Source organism: Vombatus ursinus, unplaced genomic scaffold, assembly GCF_900497805.2.
Source record: "Vombatus ursinus unplaced genomic scaffold, bare-nosed wombat genome assembly UNPS02008996.1, whole genome shotgun sequence".
NCBI lineage: Eukaryota > Metazoa > Chordata > Mammalia > Diprotodontia > Vombatidae > Vombatus > Vombatus ursinus.
The window spans coordinates 11744859-11767018 of record NW_020948774.1 but is presented as its reverse complement, the minus strand read 5'-3'; the positions used below and the strand labels follow the sequence as shown (position 1 = coordinate 11767018).

At 36.8% G+C, this 22160-nt stretch overlaps 1 pseudogene; it reads left to right on the top strand.

Annotated features, from left to right (window-relative positions):
• The first annotated feature begins 15649 nt into the window (after positions 1 to 15649).
• Positions 15650 to 16875, top strand: LOC114034391 (annotated as a pseudogene).
• Positions 16876 to 22160: the final 5285 nt, after the last annotated feature.

Here is a 22160-nt window from a genome sequence, read left to right as displayed (position 1 = left end):
CTTTCCAAATGTTCTTGTTTGCACTAGAGATATAATGCTAAGGCCATTCCAACTTGAATATTCATTTACACAGCTGTTGAGCAAGATTATGGAGATATTGGATAAGCTGCCTAGTGTATAAGGGAGAATGAGAAGGAAACAAAGGCCACATAATACTATTTTTTATGAATGTATATATTTAATGTGAGGGAATCTGGATCTCCCTAGCACTTAGGTACTGATTTTATGACCATTTTGATCACATGCACTAATGAAACTTTGAGATTGCGTGTAGATCCACGTAGACTACAATTTTTAATTCTTGAACAATATTCACAAATGCCTTATCCTGTAAGTCTGGGGAAGGGAAACTCTTTTTGTGGGCTTGAAATGGTAGCCATTTTTCTTTTTCTCCTCTACCAGCACCTCAATATTAAATCATAGACTAAAGACATTCAGATAATTTAAAGAACAAGAAACTACACTAACATCTCATTATTAGATATCCTTAGGGAATGGGTGAATTTTCCAAGTAGCCCCAAAGTATTCTTTATTCATAATTTTGGATAAGTATTTTTAAATGTATCACCCACTTTCCTGCCTTCTTTAAATAGACATGCTTCAATGTATCTGTGATATCACAAATATTCTTTTGATCTCTTATCTATGTCCTCTTATAAATCCTGCACAGGGGATCCACCGAAAGGGTTGGGACCTTTTTCTAGGTACTTTAATATCACCAGGGTGCCAATACAGTATTTTCCATCAGTTATATTTGTTCTTGCTAAATAACCAATACAATTTTTTCTAGTTTTGTATCTTTTTGACATCTTTTACTCTACTTTGTCTATGCAAATCATTATTTACATAATAACATAGTAGAGCCTATGTATACCCATCTTATGGTTTTCTGTTGCTTTTTGGGTGAAATGCAATTTTAGTTTTTCAGAAAATCCCAGAATTTAATAATTTCAAGGGAAATCAGAGACCATCGAGACCAACCTTTACTTTGTCAAGAATCCTCTACATCAAATTCTTAACACGTGACAATCCAGCCTTGCTCAAGGACCTCCATGGAGTAAAAACCTCCTGCCTACCTTCCAAGATGGTTCACCCAACATTTGGATAGCTCTAATTGTTAGGAAGTTTTTCTTATATCAGACCTAAATGTGCCCCTTTGAAGTTTCCACCCATTGCTCCTAGTTTTTCCCTTTGGGGTCAAGCAGAACAAATCTAATCCCTCATTCATATAATAGCCCTTTAAATTCTGGAAGACAGTTATAATGCTCTCCATAACATAATAATCTCTTTAACATAACATTCTTCATCAGTAGTCTAAACATTTCCTTCGATTGGTCCTTGTATGATCTGATTACAAGGCCTGTTCTACATTCTGGTTGTCCTGCTCTGCAAAGTCTGGTTTATCAGTGTCCTTCCTAAAATGCATTTCAGAAAAAAAGCACAATATCCCAGATGTGGTATAAATAAAACACTGAGTACATACAGACTATCACTTCCATAATAAATTTAATTTGACCCCTTGCTGTTGACTAAGGATCACAATTGTGAGTACCATGTTGTAGTTAGTGTTGTTCTCAGGATTTGCGGGATTATTTATTCCTATATCATATAGCTGTGCTTTGAGTATTCCCAGGTTTAGTTTGTGTATTTTTTCTGTCTCTTAATTACTTCTTGATATGAGTGTACCTAAATCAAGTTGACCTCCTCTTATTAATTCATTTTTTTAAATCTCCTCTTGATTAGGAAAACACAGAGGCAGATTAGGTTAAAGAATAAGTAACATACTTTGCTCACATTGTTCTCTGTGTCTGTAATATTCTCCTTCATCCTTCTCACCCTTTGAATTACTACTCACCCTTGAAGGCCCACATCACCTCTGAAATTTCCCATCATATTCAGCCACCAATGCTCCACATAGTGTTTTGTTTTACAGCTCTCTAATGCACTTTCATGTAATGTTATGCTTTACATTTATCAGTTTTGTCTTTATCCCCTAGACTGAAAGCACCATAAAAGTAGTAGTTCTATCTTCTCTAAATTTTGTATCTACTGCCAGAGTGTACCGTCTTTGTACCTAGTAAGTGCTTAATAAATGTTTGTTGAATGAGTTAGTAAATGATTAGGTGAGGAAAATACTCTAAGTAAATATATACTCCTAATGCATGCAATTGTGACATTTTGTTGCCTTCTCAGAAGCTTTTTTTGTTTATTTGTTTCACAGTTCTTTGTCAATATTCAAATAACTGAAGTTGTTAAATGAGTGACTTTTAAGGGAGGAATTTATGAAGTACTACATACCAATATGAGAAATCTAAGTGTACAGATTATACACATATTGATAAAAATGCGGCTTAATGAAATAATTTACTAAATGTGGTGAACAACTGTTCTGTATGTTTAAAATAATTTTTAAAATTGTCATAAAGGGAATGGAGGAATTTATCATTTTTAATGGGGAAACTGCAACTGCTTGTAAAATTGCAGGTCTTACAACAGACATAATCATAAATGCGTATAAAAGATAGCAAAAGAAATAAGCAAAGAAATAAAAAATAATAGAATAGAAACTTAGTATATTCACCCATGTAATCATAATCCTAATCACAGGGTCAGGAGTGGCCTTGCACAAATGGGGAAAATGAAATAGTATGATTTTTACTTCCTCTCCATCATTTTTGTTCTGACCTGAAAGGGTCAGTTTACCCTGATCACAACTCAAATGGAAATTTTAGAAGCTGCATGCTTATAGAATATTAGAACTGGATGGGAATTTGGAGGTCTAATCCAACACCCTCATTTTGTTAGGCAAAGAAACTGAGACATCTGGAAGAAGGAGAACACTAAGGAGAAAAGATGCAATTACCAGAGGACCAGAGAAAGACTCCCAAAATAATTCACAAGACCCTCTTCTGGAAGGTATATGGAGAATGTGGATAAGTGGCACTTTGAATGGGCTGTGATTTGCATCACTGGTGGAAGTATTCAGATCAATAAATTCCCAGATCCATCAACGATAGCAATGTAGTAGAGTACAAAGAGCCTTAGATCAGAAGGCAGAAAATCAAGTTACAATCCTAATTTCACAAGTTACTAAATGTGTATGATTATTCAAGATCTACCCACCTTTAAAGCACCTTCATTTCTCAAGTTATTTTCCTATTTCTCTCCTTCCTTATACAAGCTCTTTAAAAAAAATATATCATTTAAACTCACTGCTTCCACTTCCTCATATTGAACTAATTTCTCAGCAAACTTGCAATTAGGTTTCCAACCTCACTACTTGAATGAAACGCTTCTTTCCAAGAATACTATTTAGATGTTCCATAGGCATCTTAAATTCAACTAATAGACCTCATCATTTTTCTCCAATGCCACTCCCCTTCTTGACTTACCTATTCCTGTCAAGTGTACCACTATCCTTCCAGTCACCCAGGTTTACAACCTCGAAGTGATCTTTCACTTTTCATTCTCCTTCAATCTGCATATCCCAAGTGTTGTTGATTCTACTCCCACAACTTCTTTTGTATCTCTGCTTTTCTTCACTCACATTGAGTAAGGCTCTCCTTACCTCTTATCCTGACTATTGCAATAGCCTCCTAATTTGTTCCCTCTGCCTAGAGTCTCTCCTGTCTAATTCATTTTTCACTAAGCTGCCAAAATGACATTCAAAAGAAAAGCTCTGACTGTAGCACTCCTCTGCTCAAGAAGCTTTAGTGGCTCCCCATTGCCTCCAATAGGAAATATCAATCCCTATTTGCTATTTAAAATCCCATATTATCTGGCTCCAGCCTACTTTTTTTTCAAAAATATTTGTTTATTTTTATAATTGTTTATTGTGTATATTTTTAAATTTATTTATTTATTTTTAGTTTTCAACATTCACTTCTGTAAGCTTTTGAGTTTTAAATTTTCTCTCCCTCCTTCTTCACCTCCCTCCCCAAGATGGCATGCAATCTGACATAGGCTGTACATATACATTCCTATTAAACGTATTTTCTCTCCAGTCTATTTTTCTAGGCATTTCACATTACTTCTCATGAAGCACTCTACTTTCCAGCCAGTTGGACTACTTATTCCTTGCAAATGACATCCCCTCCCTGTGGCTTTGAAAAATCTGTCTCCTATACCTGGAACACTCACTGTCTTCATCTCTATTTCTTAGAATCCTTACTTCCTCTCCTCAGGTGCCACTTCCCGTATCAGGCCTTTCCTGATCTCCCTAGTTATTAGTTTTCCTTCTCCCAAAATCACTTTGCCTGTAACTTGTAATTGCTTATTTTTGTATTCCTACTTATCCTGACACAGTACTTTGCCCCTTTTTTGGGGCGATGGTCAGGAGAAGGTCCTGACCATTGAGCCATATGGGAAGCTTTTAAGTGTGGAAATTCCCTCTGCTAATGCGGAACAGGTACTCACCTATAACTTTTAGTTTTAGCAATAAAGTGAATTGCCCAGGATCACATAGCCTATTAGTGATAACCTATTGAATCTGAAGTAGACATTAAACCTAGGTCTTTCTAACTTAATTGATAAGCACTTGATAAATTCTAACTGAATTGAAGTCAACTTATCTTTCACAAGACTTTTTTGATCTATAAACTGGACATAATACATGCATTAGCAACATAACAGACAAGTTGTGAGAATTATATGAGATAATGCATGTGAAAGTGCTTTATACAGCATAAACCACTATACAAATGAGAATCTTTAATTAGAATGAAGTCTCTTTTCTTTTGTTGAATAAGCTTATCTGATGCTAAAGGCAAATATCATCATGCACTTATTGTCCAGCTCTCTATTAATCTACACCTATAAAATTTCTGAAAGAACATATTTCTCTGAGTATTTGGAGGTTTACTTGAGTAAATGGGGCTGTGAATAACCTGTATAGTATACATATTTCTGTCATACTCCCCCGAATGTTGGGAACCAGTGATAGAGTTCCTGATCAAGTGGTAATACTAGTAGCAGACACAGTACCAAAACAGGGTCAGATGAAAAGCGTGCTTTATTCTTGGACTAGGACATGGTATTTTTCATGACCCTCCCAATGAGTGAAAAGCAAAAGTGAAAACTTTCATGTTCTTTCTACTAGGCCATATGGCTTTTCTCTACATGTACCCCTTTACATATGTTCCCTGGGTACACATGTTCTGTATGTATGTGTGTCCGCTCTCATTTAAAGATACCACATGTATGCACTGGGGAACTTTTTCTTGTCAGTTCATTTTCTATGTTATATAATTATCTCTTAATTTGAACTAATGTGTCCTCTAGGTGGTTAGTAAAAGTAAACATATTGATGGAGATTAATGAGCTATAGTTTTGAGTGGCTGCTGAACCACAGAGTGATTTAACCTATAGGTAGATTTTCTAAGAGTTGGCATGTAAAAATAGACCCTGGGAGTTGATATTCTTGTGTACAGAATTACTATCTTCACATTAAATAATTAAACCTATTATAAACATTGCTATGACTTGAGCTTCGAAATGGGCAGTAGAATAGAGATGGGCACTCCCTCTTTTTGGGAAAAGAAGAAAGTGAGAGATAGTGGGACTGGGGGGGTCAGATTCATGGAATGCAAAAGACAAACATAAAGAGCCATGATACACATTTACCAGGATGGTGTAAAATTGCACAATTCCTAAACATGTCTTTTCACAGACATGCAGTCATTTACAAGGAACAAAAAGTAGGCCAGTTTGACTGGAAATCATAGTACTTGTGAAATTTTCTCATTCTTAGGATTTTTTAAAAATCCAGTCACACAGATCTTAATGTCAGGGAATCCTAAAGCAAAGAAAATCTCAAGAACTCATCTTTTCCGTTTTATCTGCCTTTGCACAGTATGATACTATAACCATGCCAGAAGTACAACATCATTTACCTTATTCTTTAAAATGTGCATGACAGGAAACTACTTTCTCAGCCTTTTCTGGGTAAGTAGTAACAATTACTATTAGATAAGCAAAAATAATTATTATCAAGGAGTAGTAGGCCTGAAAAATAAATGTCTAAGTATTACAGCATTCACTTCTAATCTTCTCAGGGCTTTTGTAAACATGGTAACTCTTGATTAAATGTCATACTGTCAGGCACTGCATTTTTATAGGGAAAGGTCTAAATTGTTCATTTTACAGGAGAAACCAAATTTCAATCCCCAGCTTTGTTTTTGAAAAGCACAGTGGGAGAGGGAAAAAAATGATCATGTAAGGTAATCATTTAAAGCCAGTTTCTGTGCTATGTCTGTAGCCTTATAACCTCTGTTTCATATGAATGTCTTTAAATGATAATGAAGCCTTAAATTTAAGGAATTATTTAAATCTATCATCAAATACAGTCTGAGCCCTTGTAAACTAATTGCTACTGTCTGGTGGGGTATTATTTTTTATTTTCTTTCCAGAAACTGCATTTTGCCTATAGTAAGCTTATACTATATTAATTTGGCTTCATGGAAAAAGTAAAGACTGATCATTCCATCAATTAGTAATGACTATCAAATTCAATCCAGTTACTAGAAACTCAATCAAATCATACAGGTGTGGGAGGAGTCTTAAAAGTTGTTCAGCAAAAAAAAATCAAGAGGATACATGGGTAAATGGCATCCCATTCAACTCTGTAATCGCTTTTGTTCAATATAGGGGAGAAACATGCCTTGAGGTACAATATGCTTCCATACATTCTACCTCCTACTGGATCCTTGAGTTCAGGAATAAATATTCACACACAAACACACATACACACACACACACACACACACACGCACACACACCTTTTCATTTGCCCTTTCAGTTTTCCTTGCAAAGTAGGCACTGGATAAATGTTTGTGAAACATTGAACAAATACTTGAGAAATGATGATAGAATTCACTGAAATGGAATTAAGTTCAAGTAGCATTCCAACTAGAAACCCTTTCTTATAATTTTTTTATTATTCACATGGAATGAGAAACAAACTTACCTGTGAATTCAAAGAAAATTTGCTTCTTATGAAGAAAAAAGAAAAGAAAAATTGCAAAGTTTCTTACAATTCTTACAATTATAAATTTCTACAATTTATAGCTCACAAAGTTAACTGTAAACCAGGCTATTTGTAGAAAATAATGCCTATGCAAATTCATCGCAAGTCAGCAGAAGTATAAAAATATATATATATAAAACAATGGCCTTATAGAAATTAAAGGCTGGATCTTTGAGTGGACATTCAACAAAAAGCCTGAGGTGATTTGATCTAAAAGGTGTACTCAAAAGTAGCCCCATTCAGAAAACAGTGGGCTACCTTTGAATTATATCATTCTGTTCCTTAAATACTATTAGTGTATGACAGAGGTGTCAAACTTACTGGGTTAAGGGGTGGAGAAGAAGTATAGATATGAGAATATATACCAGACAATATAGATTGAAGGAATCTACTTTTGGGAGTAATATAAATAAACTAGGAGACAAACTAGGAGAAAAGGTCCCAGATCTAACCCAAAGGGAAATTCCCTTAAGAATCTAGTGTAGCAAGCTGTGAATTAGAACATGATTGAAGTTCTACATATTGGCTTCTTCCCAGAGCCTTTTTCTCTTCATGACCTTGAAAAGAGAATAACATCATGCATCTTCTCTCATGAAACTAGTTCCCAAAGAGTGAAGAAAGCACAACTCTCTTCTTTCAGATCAACATATCTGCCCCTTATGCAGCATGGGGCACTGATCTCCATCAACAAAGAAAGAGTTCCATACCAATTTGCTTTGGGGTTTGGGTTATAGATAAAATCATTATTAATAGTCATATAATTAACTTACAGCATCATTTACTAACACAGAAAAACAGTTAAGCACTCTCAAACTGGATTGGATGAAATTTCTAAAGGAGTGATTGAGATTTAAAATCTAGGAGAAGATGAGGAAAAAGGATCCATTGAATGAACTTCACTCTCATCAGCTGCCACAAATCTCGGTTCAACTTTTTCTCAACTCTAGTCCACAGTAACCATACTCCAATCTTGTTCTCTGGTCTGCACACTCATCTCCCTGTATCTCATTTGCAGCTCTGTCTCCCCAGTCTATTGCTCCCAAACTTGGGCAGAAGTTCCTTCCTCAAAGCCATAGGAACCCCCAAACAAGCTGAACTCTCATGATTGTTTTTGAAAATTTTAGACCGTGGATCCTTTATCATCCTGGAAAGGGCTTTATATGACTCTTTTATTCTGGGTCTATGAACAGATCTAGTCATTCTTGTTCATACCCTTTGACTCAATTGTACTACTATTAGGCCAAAAAGGTAAAAGAAAAGAGCAAAGGAATATGTGTACGTGTGTTGTGTGTATATACACATGTATGTACATGCACACATACATGTGCATATATATACACATACATACACACATATACACACACACATATCCATAGATACTATTTATAAATGCTACTTTTGTAGTGACAAGGAATTGGAAACTAGGGGAATACCCAACTATTAAGGAACAGCCTAAAAAATTATGGTAAGTTAATGTATGGAATATCATTGACCATAAGAAGTGATGAAATGGATAGTTTCAGAGAAACCTGAGAAGACTTTTGTAAATTGATGTAGGAAGAAGCGAACAACAATACAAAAACAATTTATACAATAACAACAAGATTAAAGAAAGAAAAGGAAAAAACTTGAAGAACAATCTTGAAAGACTTAAAATCTAATAAATTCATTGACCAACCTTGATCCAGAGGACTGATTATGAAGTTTGCTACCCACCTCTTGATAGAGAGATGATTGACTCAAAATGAAGGACACGGCATAAATTTTTGGACATAGGCATTTTGGGAATGTGTTTTGCTTGACTATGTATACTTATTACAATAGTTTTGTTTTTTTTTATTTCTTTTAAAGTAAAACAGAGTAGGACAGTAAAGGGTAATAAAGCTAGGATAGCTAAAACAAAGCAAAAAAGAAAGGAAAGAAAGAGCCGTTGAAGCAACTTTAAAAAAAAAACCAACAGAAAAAAATAGAAACATGACCAGAAAGAAGGTCCAGGACAGGTTGATCTTAGTACATACACACACACACACACATATATATATATATATATATAAAACACACACATATATATGTATAAACACATATGTATATGTAAATATATATACATTTTCCCCCAATAATTAATTTTTTTATTTTTAGTTTTCAACATTCACTTCCATAAGATTTTGAGTTTTAAATTTTCTCCCCCTCCCACTACTCTCTCCCCCCAAGAAGGCATGCACTCTGATAAAGACTCTACTTATACATTCATATTAAGCATATTTTCCCTTTAGTCATGATGTAAAGAACAATTGGAATTAATGGGAGGAACCACACAATTGAAGCAATAAAACAAAACAACAAAGGAAAAAGAGAACAAATATTATGCTTCCATCTACATGTCTAAACTCCATAGTTCTTTCTCTGGATGTGGATAACAATTTCCATCACTAGTCCTTTGGAATTGTCTTAGATCCTTGCATTCCTAAAAAAAAGATGAGTTTATCAGTTAGTCATCACACATTGTGGCTGTTAGTGTACAATGTTCTCCTGGTTCTGCTCATTTCACTCTGTATCAGTTCATGTAAGTCTTTCCAAGTTTATTTGAAGTCTGCCTGCTCATAATTTCTTACAGCACAGTAGTATTCCATTACATTCATATACCACAACTTGTTCAGCCATTCCCCAATTGATGGGCATTCCCTCAATTTCCAATTCTTTGCCACCACAAAAAGAGCTGCTATAATTATTTTTGCACATGTGGGTCCTTTTCTTGTTTTTATGATCTCTTTGGGATACAGCCCTGGAAGTGGTATTGCTGGGTCAAAAGGTATGCTCAATTTTATAGACCTTTGGGCATAGTTCCAAATTGCTCTCCAAAATGGTTGGATCAGTTCACAACTCCACCAACAGTACATTAGTGTTCCAATTTCTCACATCTTCTCCAACATTTATCGTTGTCTTGTTTTGTCATGTTAGCCTATCTGATAGGTGTGATGTGGTACCTCAGAGTTGTTTTGATTTGCATTTCTCTAATCAATAGTGATTTAGAACATTTTTTCATATGGCTATAGATAGCTTTAGTTTCTTCCTCTGAGAATTGCCTGTTCATATTCTTTCACCATGTATCAATTGGGGAATGACTTGTATTCTTATAAATTTGACTCAGTTCTCTATATATTTGAGAAATGAGACCTTTCTCAGAGACACTAGTTATAAAAATTCTTTCCCAGTTTTCTGCTTCCCTCCTAATCTTGGATGCACTGGCTTTGTTTGTGCAAAAACTTTTTAATTTAATGTAGCCAAAATTATCCATTTTGCATTTCATAATGTTCTCTGTCTCTTGTTTTTTGCAAATACCTCCCTTCTCCGTAGATCTGAAAGGTAAACTATTCCTTGCTTTTCTAGTTTGCTTATAGTATCAGTCTTTATATCTAAATCCTGTACCCATTTTGACTTTATCTTGGTATAGGGTGTAAGATGTTGGTCTAGGCCCAGTTTCCACAATACATGTTACTAGTTTTCCCAGCAGTTTTTGTTAAATGGTGTTTTCTTATCCCAAGAAGCTGAAGTCTTGGGATTTATCAAATAGTAGATTAGTATAGTCATTGACTGTTGAATCTTGCATACCTAACCTATTCCACTAAGCCACCACTCTATTTCTTAGCCAGTACCAAGTAGTTTTGATGACTGCTGCTTTAAAATACAATTTAAGATCTGGTACGCTTAGGCCACTTTCCCTTGCATTTCTTTTCATTAGTTCTCTTGATATTCTGGACTTTGTGTTCTTCCAGGTGAATTTTATTATTGTTTTTTCTAGCTCTATAAAATAATTTTTGGTAGTTTGATTGGTATGGCACTAAATAAATAAATTAATTTAGGTAAAATTGTCATTTTTATTATATTATCTTGGCCTACCCATGAGCAAGTGATATTTTCCCAATTATTTGGTCTGACTTTATTTGTGTGAAAAGTGTTTTGTAATTTTGTTCATATAGTTCCTGGTTTTGTTTTGGCAGGTAGACTTCCAAATATTTTATAATGTCTAAGGTAATTTTAAATGGAATTTCTCATTCTATCTCTTGCTGCTGGGCTTTGTTGGTAATATATAGAAATGCTGATGATTTTGGATTATGAGGTTTTTATGCTGTAGTACATGGTCAATTTTTGTGTAGGTGCCACATACCACCGAGAAAAAAGGTATATTCCTTTCTGTCTCCATTCAGTTTTCTCCAGGAGTCAATTACATTTAACTTTTCTAAAATTCTATATATTTCCTTAATTTCTTTCTTGTTGATTTTGTGATTCAATTTATCTAGTTCTGAGAGGTGGAGGTGGAGGTCCCCCACTTGTATAGTTTTGCTGTCTATTTCTTCCTGTATCTCCCTTAACTTCTCCTTTAAGAATCTGGATGCTATACCACTTGGTGCATGTATGTTTAATAATGATATCACTTCATTATCTATGGTACCTTTTACTAGGATGTAGTTTCCTTCCTTTTCCCTTTTAATTACATTTATTTTTGCTTTTGCTTTGTCTGAGATCAGGATTACTACCCCTACTTTTTTTTTTTTACTATTACATCTGAAGCATAATATATTCTGCTCCAGCTTTTCACCTTTACTCTGTGTGTATCCCCTCCTTCAAATGTGTTTTTTGTAAACAACATATGGTAGGATTATAGTTCCTAATCCACTCTGCTGTTTCCATTTTATGGTAGAGTTCACTCCATTCATATTCACAGTTATGATTACTATCTGCGTCTTCTTCTCCATCCTTGCCCCCCCACCCCATTTATGCTTTTCTCTCTCGTTTTTCCCTTTCCCTCCTCAGTAGAGTTTTGCTTTTGACCACTGCCTCCCTCAGTCTGCTCTCCCTATTATTAGCCCCCTCCTTCTTCTCCTTTATCCTTTCTACTTCTTCCCTCCCTTCTATTCACCCCCTCTCTTTTCTTTGCCCTTTTTCTTCCTACTACCTATAGAGTTAGCTAGATTAGATGACTATTTTACCCTCTGGTTCTAGGACCTCAGGGCAGTTTTCTTTGATGACTTCCTGAAGGATGTTGTTCAGGCTCTTTTTTTCATGGTTTTCAGGTATACCAATAATTTTTAAATTGTCTCTCTTGGATTTATTTTCCTGGTCAATTGTTTTACCAATGAGGTATTTTACATTTTCTTCTATTTTTTCATTCTTTTGTTTCTGTTTGACTGATTCTTGCTTTCTCATAGAATCATTGGCTTCCACTTGCCCCATTCTAATTCTTAACAAGTTGTTTCCTTCTATTAGATTGTGTACTTCCTTTTCCATTTGGCCCATTTTACTTTTTAAAGAGATCTTCTCTTCAGTGAATTTTTGGCCTCCTTTTACATTTGGACAATTCTACTTTTTAAGGATTGTTTTCTACAGTTAATTTTTGTCCTTCCTTTTACAAGCTATTGACTCTCTCTTGCATACCTCTCATTTCTTTTCCCAATTTTTCTTCTACCTTTCTTCTTTAACTTTTAAAATCCTTAAGTTCTTCTAAGAAGTCTCTTTGGGTTTGAGACCAATTCATATTTCCCTTTGAGGTTTTGGATATGAGTATATTGACAATGTTGTTCTTTCCTGAATTTGTGACTTGATCTTCCCTTTCCCCAAAATAAGAATCTATCATTTTCTGTTTCTACTTTTTATTTATGGTGTTTGCCTATTTCCTGACTTAAAAAAAAAAAAGTTGAGTTCACCTGCTGGAGCAAAGGGGGCACTTACCCAAGCTACCTTTCCTGCTCACCCAGACCTTACACTTGAATGTTTGGTTCCTGCTCACCCAGGCCTTGCACAGTGATGTTTCACTGCTGGTGGATGTTTGTCAGCCTGGAGCTTTGCCTTCTGGAGTTGTGCTTCCTAGAGTTGTGTTGAGACACCAGATGAATTGGCTACTGGTGAATGCCATTGCCCATGGTAGTTTTCCAAGCTGGTGTCTACTGGTTCCCTTGCCTATATTGAGGCTCTGAGGGGTGGGGGGTTTTCTGGTGTTGGCACTTGCCTGCTCCACCAACATGAGTCTCAGGATCTCCCCCTGGTATGCTGAGGTGGGGATTGCCACTGACTTGCTGAGACGCCTCCAGTCCTGTGCTGCTCCGCCTCCCCCACAGCTAGAGGGGACTTTCCTGTTAATCCTCCGAGCTTCCTGAGCTATAAGATTGCTGTGCCCTGTCTTTTTGATGGCTCATAGTTTTTCCTGGGTCTATATTATCTGGGCTTTCATAGGTCAATGAAGTAGAATGAGAGCAACTACCTTCTTACTCCACCATCTTGGCTTCCTTAGTATATGTTTTAGAAGAAAAAGCTTTATGTAACAGAGACCAGCAGCTTTCTTTTCTACTTTTTGTTATTGTTCAGGCATTTTTCAGTCATGTCTGACTCTTCATGACCCCATTTGGGATTTTCTGGGCAAAGATACGTGAATGGTTTTTCATTTCCCTCTCCAGCACATTTTACAGATGAGGAAACTGAGGAAAATAAAGTTAAGTCAATTGCCCAGGGTCACACAGCAAGTAAATGTCTTAGGCCAGATTTGAACTCAGGTCTTCTTAATTCTAGAGCTGACACTGTATCCACTGTACCACCTAGCTGCCCCTCTGTTCTACTATGTATGCGCAAATACCCATTTGATTCAGTGTTTGTCAAATTCAGAATAAAAACAAAAAGAAAATTAACTTCAAAAAAGAAAATAATTAAGCCCATCCTTCCCAAGCCCCATTTTCTCCAATTCCATTCTTCAAATTATTGCTGCATCCTCCCCTATTCTCTGCTCCATTATTCCAGTCTCGAAAATGAGGTGGCCCTTCTCCTTGTCAATGTTGCTCTCTTTATACATCCTTTCTGCCTCTCTGAGAAGTCTGTACCTTCACTCATCCCTTCTTTATTCCTAGTTTTCAATTTCTTCTTGTCCACTAGGCTCCTTCCTTAAGTTGTTTAACCATTCCAAGAACTCCCCCAAACTTAAGAAAAAACCCTTTTAAAAAATCCCTTCAATTTACCATGCCATCTCTTTCAAGTTATGATCTTATAGCACTCTTTTCTTTCATGAACTCCTAAAATGGTTCTTTAGCCTTGTTACTTGCACTTTCTTACCACCCAGTCACTTTTCAGCCTTGGGCAATTTGGCTTCATTCTGTGCCACTTGACTAAAATTACTTTACTCAAGATCAACAATGATCATTTTATTACTAAATCTAATGTCCTTTTCTTAATCCTCATCTTTATTGATTTCTTTGAAGTGTCTGATATTGTTGAACATTGCCTCCTTCTGGATATTTTCACCTCCTTTGCTTTTCATGACACTATTTTATTGTGGTACTATTCCTGTCTGAACTTTTTCAGTGTACTTTGCAATATCATCATCCACACCCTGATCCCCATATGAAGGTGTATCTGATGACTCTGTCCTGGGTCCTTTCTTTTATCTCTACATTTTCTCTCTTGGTGAGAGTATAAGTATAATCTCCATGGATTCCATGGATGTAGTCCCTACTACTCCCAAATCTATGTAGCCATCCTCTACCTCTCTACTGACCTCCAGTCCCACATCTCCAACTTCCTGCCATATTTCAGAATGTGGATGTCCTGTAGATATCTCATAATCAATATGTCCAAAACATTTACCTTCATTCTAACACACCAGTCTCTCTCTTTCTAATTTCCCTATTTCTATAGATAGTATCACCAATATCACAGTTACCTAAGTTAACATATTGGGAGTCATTCTTGATTTCACTCTCACTCACCTTTATATCCAATCAGTTGCCAAGTCTTGGCAATACCAATTCCTCAACATCTTGTATGCTTCCTTTTCTCTACTCTCAGTACAACCACAGTAGTTTTGTCCTTCATTGTCTGTTACCTGGAATATTGAAATAGTCTCCTACTTGATTTCCCTTGATTTCCTTGTCTTTCCCCTTTCTAATCCATCCTTATAACATACATCAAATTAGTATTTTTAAAGGGTTAGTCTGATCATGTTGTTTACAATTTGAAAAACTCCAGTAGTTCTCTATTGACTTCAGGATAAAGTACAACTTGTTCTATTTGGAATTTAAAGCCCTTCAAAATCTAGGTCTAACCATATTGATGAATATCACACAACACTCTTCTTCACACAACACAATTCAATAAAACTGGTCCATTTACTTTTCTCTGCATTTCATCTCCCATCTCTGTGCCTTCACACAAGTTTTCCCCAATGTCTGTAATGCAGTCTCTCCTCACCTTTGCTTCTTATATTCCCTAGTTGTCTTCAAGGTTCAATTCAAGTATTATCAGTTCAAATTTTCTTTATTCTCCCTTTCTTTATTCTCCCAGTCATTATTTGTGTATTTGAGAATCTATTGTATCCCCCTAGTAGAATGTACTCTTCTTGACGCCAGTCTGTGCCTTGATTTTTTGTATTTGTTTCCCCAGCACCTAGTATAGTGTCTGACACACAGTGGTTGCTTGATAAATGCCTTTGAATCACTGTTTTTTTTTTTAAAGACTGAATTTCTCTACTTTATCTTCTGCAAGAGATATTGTAAGGAAAAGGAAGAGGAGTTGGACTGGCAGCCATTCTACATAGACTACTGTCCCAAGTTCATTGTTAAGAGACTGAAAACTTAATCTTCCACAATGCCAAAAAGACTATCTATGCCTCCATTTCCCACTCCAGTTCCTAAAACACAATATCTAGCACACTGGGGTTTGTGGGATACAATCCATACAGCCATCTTGCCTACACAAATTATAGGCTGGGAAGAAACCTGCTCACAAACAGCCAGGTCACAGCTTCTTCTGAAATTATAATTCCCAAACTCCCAAAACTACAAACCTCAGAGATGGAGCAGAAAGGCTTGGGACCAAGGAAAGGCTTCCAAGTCTGGCTTAAAGTTATGAGATTAGCAAAATTATTGGTGGGATGTCATAATACCATACTGATAAAGAGAAACAAGAATATTGGAATGAAAACAATGCAGAAAAGTTAGAGTATAACGAATCTAGGAAGACCTGTCATAATTCACCTTCGTATCATGCTTATATCAATGCAAAAACTTGAGCTAAAGCTGCATTAGAAGAAGAAAATCAACAAAGAAAGTCCCAAATGGAGAGAGGAGAACCTTATATGAGCATCCCACCTCCAGAGGAGATGATTATGATGGTGGTTTTTCAATGAACCACACAGCCACTGCCCATTTCCAGAGAAACCACCATCTAATCAAGTAAAATATTAAGTGACAGTGTAGTGCCAGGTATTCATTCAGTTGTTACCACAGAGAGAAGGCAGGTTCTCAAACAACAGGTGTTTTTTTGTTTGTTTTGTTTTATTTTGCTTAAAGGTTTGCCAGAGAAAAGCAGAAGCTGAACTATTACAAATAGAAGAATATCACCAGGAAAAGGAGAGGAAGCTCTTTAAAAAGCATAAATTTATTTAACAATAAACACAAAGAGTTCTATAGCTTAAAAGTGGATGGACATGGGGAAAAAAAAATGCAGTTGAAATTGCCCAAGCAAAGGAACAAGTCACCACACTGTTGTGTGTGTGAAAGAAGCAGTGGAGCAGGCAGAACGCAATCAGAGTTGTACAAGCCCTGCCAATGCTGCTGCTGCAGTTGAGGATGCCCAGATGGACCAGACTTCCAAGATTCCAATGGAGACAGAGGATACATACCCACAGGAAATAGCAGAAAGTCAGCAAAATGAAGAAGAAACATCTACTTCTGGAGATCTACTTCTGCCAAGAGATAGTGCAAGATAGTATGGCAGAAGGTACCAATGACAGCAACTTTGGTTCAAAGAGCAACAATGCAATGGTGGAGGAGCCTCCAACAGACCCTGCACACAGTGAGAAGAAAAAATAATTGTTGACTAATTACTGAAAGAAAGGAGGAAAGGGGGGCAGCTAGGTGGTGCAGTGGATAGAGCTCTGTCCTTGGAGTTAAGAGGACCTGAGTTCAAATCTAGACTCAGACACTCGACACTGTGACCCTGGGCAAATCACTTAACCCTGATTGCCTCACCAGAAAGAAAGATAACCTTGGAATGAGTTGTACTTATTTCCATAGTGTTTTAGGGGTAGAGTGTTTTGTTTTCTTTTGTTTTGCACATAGTTTTCATGAGCACTTTATTATGAGGTATTGAAATATCTCAGAAAACTTTTACATTAGGATACACAATAAAACCCAAAGTCAACTTATAAGATCATAGAATTAGAGGTAACTGAGTCTTGGGTGTCAGGGGGAATGCGGAGGGAAAGGTGTGCTTGCCCAGAGTCACGTGGATATTAAGTAGCAGAGATGGAATCTGAACTCAAGTTCTCTGAAATTTTTTTTTACATTGTTAAAAATTTTACTTTTAATTTATGGACTAAAGCATTTTGAGATAGCAACATGGCAGTGCTCTATGCCACAGTGGAGTTTAACCAGGACTAGACTACAGCTTAGGGCCAGTTTTGTCTCTGCAAAAGTCACTTGAGACAGACTATAAAGGCAGTAAAATATGAATTACTCAGCATAGAAAGGAGTTAAACTGACTTTGAGGTCTAGTTCCAAGAGCCAAAAAGTGAGCACTGTGAGTATTTAAGAAAGAAAAAAAGACAAATTGCCAAAAGTCTCAGAAGGAAGAAAATTTAGTTTAAAGACCTTGAACATAAGCGGATAAACCTACTTGGAAGATATTAATAACAGAAAAAGTTGTGGCCTCCAAATCACCTAAAATATTCCAGATATCAATAAATAAATGTTGAAAGACAAAGGAAAATGAGTCAATACCTGATGAGTCAGAGAACTGTTTGCTCCCAAGAGAGCATAGAATCACAGCAGAATATTACTGAATGGCTTAAGAAAGAAATAAGAATTGTGAAAGCAGAGTTTATGATCTGCATAGCAGAAAAAAATTGACAAAAGAGAAAAACTTGAATTCACTGTGACAAGTCTCATGAAAGAAACAAAAGAGAACAATTAGTTGTGAATGCAAATGTCTGTGTAGACATGAAGGAAAGTCTGGAAGAAAAGAATCTAAATAAATGTCAAAATAACAAGAACAACATGATCTTCATACAAACAAAATCTATTCATCTTGAATACAGGATGTGTACAGAAAACTCAAGAATTAGAGAGTCCCCGAAGAATGTAACAAGTCAAAAAACCTAAATAACATAATGCAAGAAATAATACAAGAAAACTACATAGAACTTCTGAACTTAGAAAACAAAGTGGGGTAGGGGTAGAGCAAAGATGGCAGAGTAAAAGCAGTGACTTGCTTGAGGTCTCCCCCAAATACCTATAAAAAGTGGCTCTAAACAAATTCTAAAGCAGCAGAACCCACAAAAAGACAGAGTGAAACAAATTTCCAGCCAAAGACAGCCTGGATGGTTGATCAGAGAGGTATATCCCGCCAGGCGGGGAGAAGATCACAGTTTGGTGTGGGCGTGCAGGCCACAGTGAACCTGGAGCAGGCCTGAGAGGACTGAATCACAGGCAGCTATGGCAATTTCCAGGCTTCTCAACCCACGAACACCAAAGACAACTTAGGTCAGTGGGAAAAGTCTGTTTCTGCAGTACAGAGAGAGAAGCACAGTGGGGTTCCAGCCCCAGGACTCAGCTGCCTCCTGAGTTTCCAGCCCACAGACAGAGGAGGAATCGAGTGGCTGATCAGAGGGGGATTGCAGGGATCTCTCTGCTGGTGCAGGATTCTCTTGCTTTGCCTGTGCTTGGATCTGGGTCACAGTTCTGTGTGGCAGTCTTGGGGTGAAGAGGAGCACTGACCTGGTAGAGCTTGTAGTGGCTGTGGAGAGGAAACCCTCCTCACAGTTCCAAGACAGAAAAGAGTGCTCATAGACCAGAGCACAGGCCAGGAAAGGAGTAAACACCTCACCCTTGATCATAGCACCTTGGAAGAACTGAAAATTTACAGGTCCCTAGAAGTATCTCTGAAAACAGTTGCACAAAACCCCTGAAGCTCGGGACAGTACATTCTCCACACTGGAAACAGACTCATACCTTAACAAAGAGTCTATAACTCAAGTAATTGGCTGAGATCATGAGCAAGCAGCGCAAAAAGAGTCATGACAAAGAAGATCAAAACATACAACCAGAAGAAGACAACAAAGCCAAAGCTCCTACATCCAAAGCCTCCAAGAAAAATATGAATTGATCCCAGGCCATGGAAGAACTCAAAAAGGATTTTGAGAGGCAAGTAAGAGAAGTAGAGGAAAAACTGAGAGTGATGCTAAAGGAGACCCAAAAAAATACTGAAGAAAACAACACCTTAAAAAATAGCCTAAAAAAAAATAGTGATGGCCTGGGAGAGAAGTGAGGCATCCAAAGATAGTGAAAGGTGAAAGGCATAGCGCAGGCAAAGAACAGGGTTTGGTTTTGGAAAGCAGAGGAAAGGTGGAATAAAAAATAGGTTGTACTCAGATATGGGAAATTCAGAGTTCATGAAAATGGAAGTGGAACATTTGTTGGTGATGGAAAGATAAAGGGTAAGACCATCTATGTGTGGTTGAGGTGTGATAGAAGAGTAAGTTGTGGGAAATGAATAATTTGAGGAACTATAAGGTTAGAGTGCTTGAGGGAGTATCAATATGTATGTTGAAGTCCCTTAGTATGAGGGCAGGAGCGGGGAGGAGAGAAAAACTATGAGCCAGGGACTGATCTCATTGAAGACAGATGGAAATTTCCTGGAGGTTGATAGAAAAAAGGTACCAGAATTTTTACTGAGTAGTAGATATGGATTATACGAACCAGTAGAAAGGAATGAGGAAAGTTTAGGGAAAGGAAATTCTAGTGGGGACAATCTACTAGAAAAGACAGTGGGAGATCTGGGTAGAGAGTTTAGTCTTGGTGAGGAGAAAGACCATCTATTCGTCAAAGACTAAAACTAAGGAAAAAATAGTGGGAGATGTTGCAAGGCATAGTGAAATACGTAGGGTATAAGAAGACACTAAGGATGAATGGCCCCAATGTTGCAATTTTCTGACTATTTTTCTGACTGTTTTTAGCTGAGTTGATGCAAGAATTGGGGTAGAGATAAGAAAATTCATTGAAGGCTTGAGAATTTGAATTTGAATAAGTCTTTGTGGTGAGTGGGATGGAGAATCAAATAGGCCAAAATAAGAACACAGTCAAGATTAAATAACATGAAATTTTAATGAACCATGTCTTCATTGTTGCATGACTTTCTCCAGCACCATTCATCATCATGTGAATTTAACAGTGAAGGAATTGCATAGTAATCTACAGTTGGGGTTTGGCAAGTTGTGAGTAGCAACAGGACAAGAGAGCAAGGGACTCAGTATGTCAGGGTAGAATTGAACTTGTTAATTAAGAAATGATGATTGGGAAGAGAGGAAAATGTAGCCAGAGTAGAGTTGGGAGAAAGGTCATGGAGATAATAGTTGCAGAACCAAAATTTCAACCCAGGACCTTTGACTATAAATCTAGCACACTTCCTACACTAACATGCAAGTTACTAGTTTTCATTTTCTACATTTTTATTTCCTACTTTTCAGTCCATGAGAGAAAAACACAGAAGTAAAATAAAATTGAGCAGATCTTTCTTCTCTCCATTGTCAATTACCAGAATGGTGGTACCCTTAACAGTAATAAGAAAGTTAGATGTCACACACTGTTTCCCTCCACATACTCTTTGATAAAACACTGGCCTGTTCCTTATACAAAACACTCCATCTCCCAATTCCATACATTTTTCAGTTATTGTTCCCCATGCCTAGGAATTCTTTCCCTCCTTATTTCTGTCTTCTGTCATTCCTGGCTCCCTTCATGCCTCAGATGAAGGTCCACCTCTTACAAAAAGACTTTCCTAGTCTTCCTTAATTTATCCTGTATATATTACGTTTGTACATAGTTGTTTGTTTGCCTGTTGTTTCCCCAATTAGACTGTCAGCTCCTTGAGAGCAAGGTCTGTTTTGGCTTGACTTGAATGGCTGCTTCTTCTCAGTTTCAGCATAATTCTTGATTACTCATTCCTTCTCATCTCAAATGTCCAATCATTTATATAGAATTTTAAGTTCTGCCTTCATGATATCTCATGAGTTCATCCCCTCACAAGGTCACCCACAGACCTAGTTCATGACTTCTTCACCTTTCATCCTTTTGTTATGTGGTTATTTTGGTTTCTGAAAGGGCCAGCAAAAGACAGTTGTATAAATAACACTGACAAAATCAGCTTGACAAGAAACAGCCCCTCAGACAAAAATGTTAAGAAGAGACACAGAATGTTCTGAGGACTTAAGAGAAAACTTCCTCTCTTATAAATGTATTGAGAATACTTATTTGAAGGCAGAGTACTAAATTAAAGATAGGTACAGTGAATTGTGGTCCTGCAGCTCATTAATAGATGATTATTTCAAAGAATGTCTGATAAAATATAAATCAAATATTTGCTTGGGGAACATAGGAAAATTATAACTCTTGGGTTACTTGACTAAAAGGTAAATGATTTGAGTTTCAGTTGCTAAGTTAGAGATGAGTCACTGCTTATACAGGGCCCTTGATTTTGAGACTTCAAAAACAGAGATAGGATGTGAACAGATGAAGAAGGAAGAAAGAGAGAAAACTAAGGGCTGAAGTGGAAGAGTCCGGGATAGAAGAAACAGGAGGTGAAGAAAGCAGCTGTTTAGAGAAGTCAGAATACTGAACTTGAAAGTAGCTAACTTGGCAGGCAAGCTTTCCATTTGTTTTGCTCATTGCTCGGCAAAGAAATGATTCGCTGAAATCAGTATTGCCCTCTAGTATCATGTATATATCTTCATAAAGGGGAAACGTTTTACTTCCAGAGACTGAAAAAGAAAAGAAAACATAGCCTTTGAATCTACTTTATTATAAACTGCAATGATTGGCGAAGAGGTGTGACTTGGCTGAGATATAATTAGAGAAAATAGAATTATTTTCTATTTGACAAGCTAACTTTTTAGTCCATGGCAGAGAAACATAGAAGTAAAATTAAAATTAGGCAGATCATCCTTCTCTCCATTGTCAATTACCAGAATGGTGGTACCCTTAACAGTAATAGGAGAGTTAGATATCACACATTATTTCCCTCCACATATTCTTTGATACAACACTGGCCTGTTTCTTATACAAAACACTCCATCTCCCAATTCCATACATTTTTCAGTTAT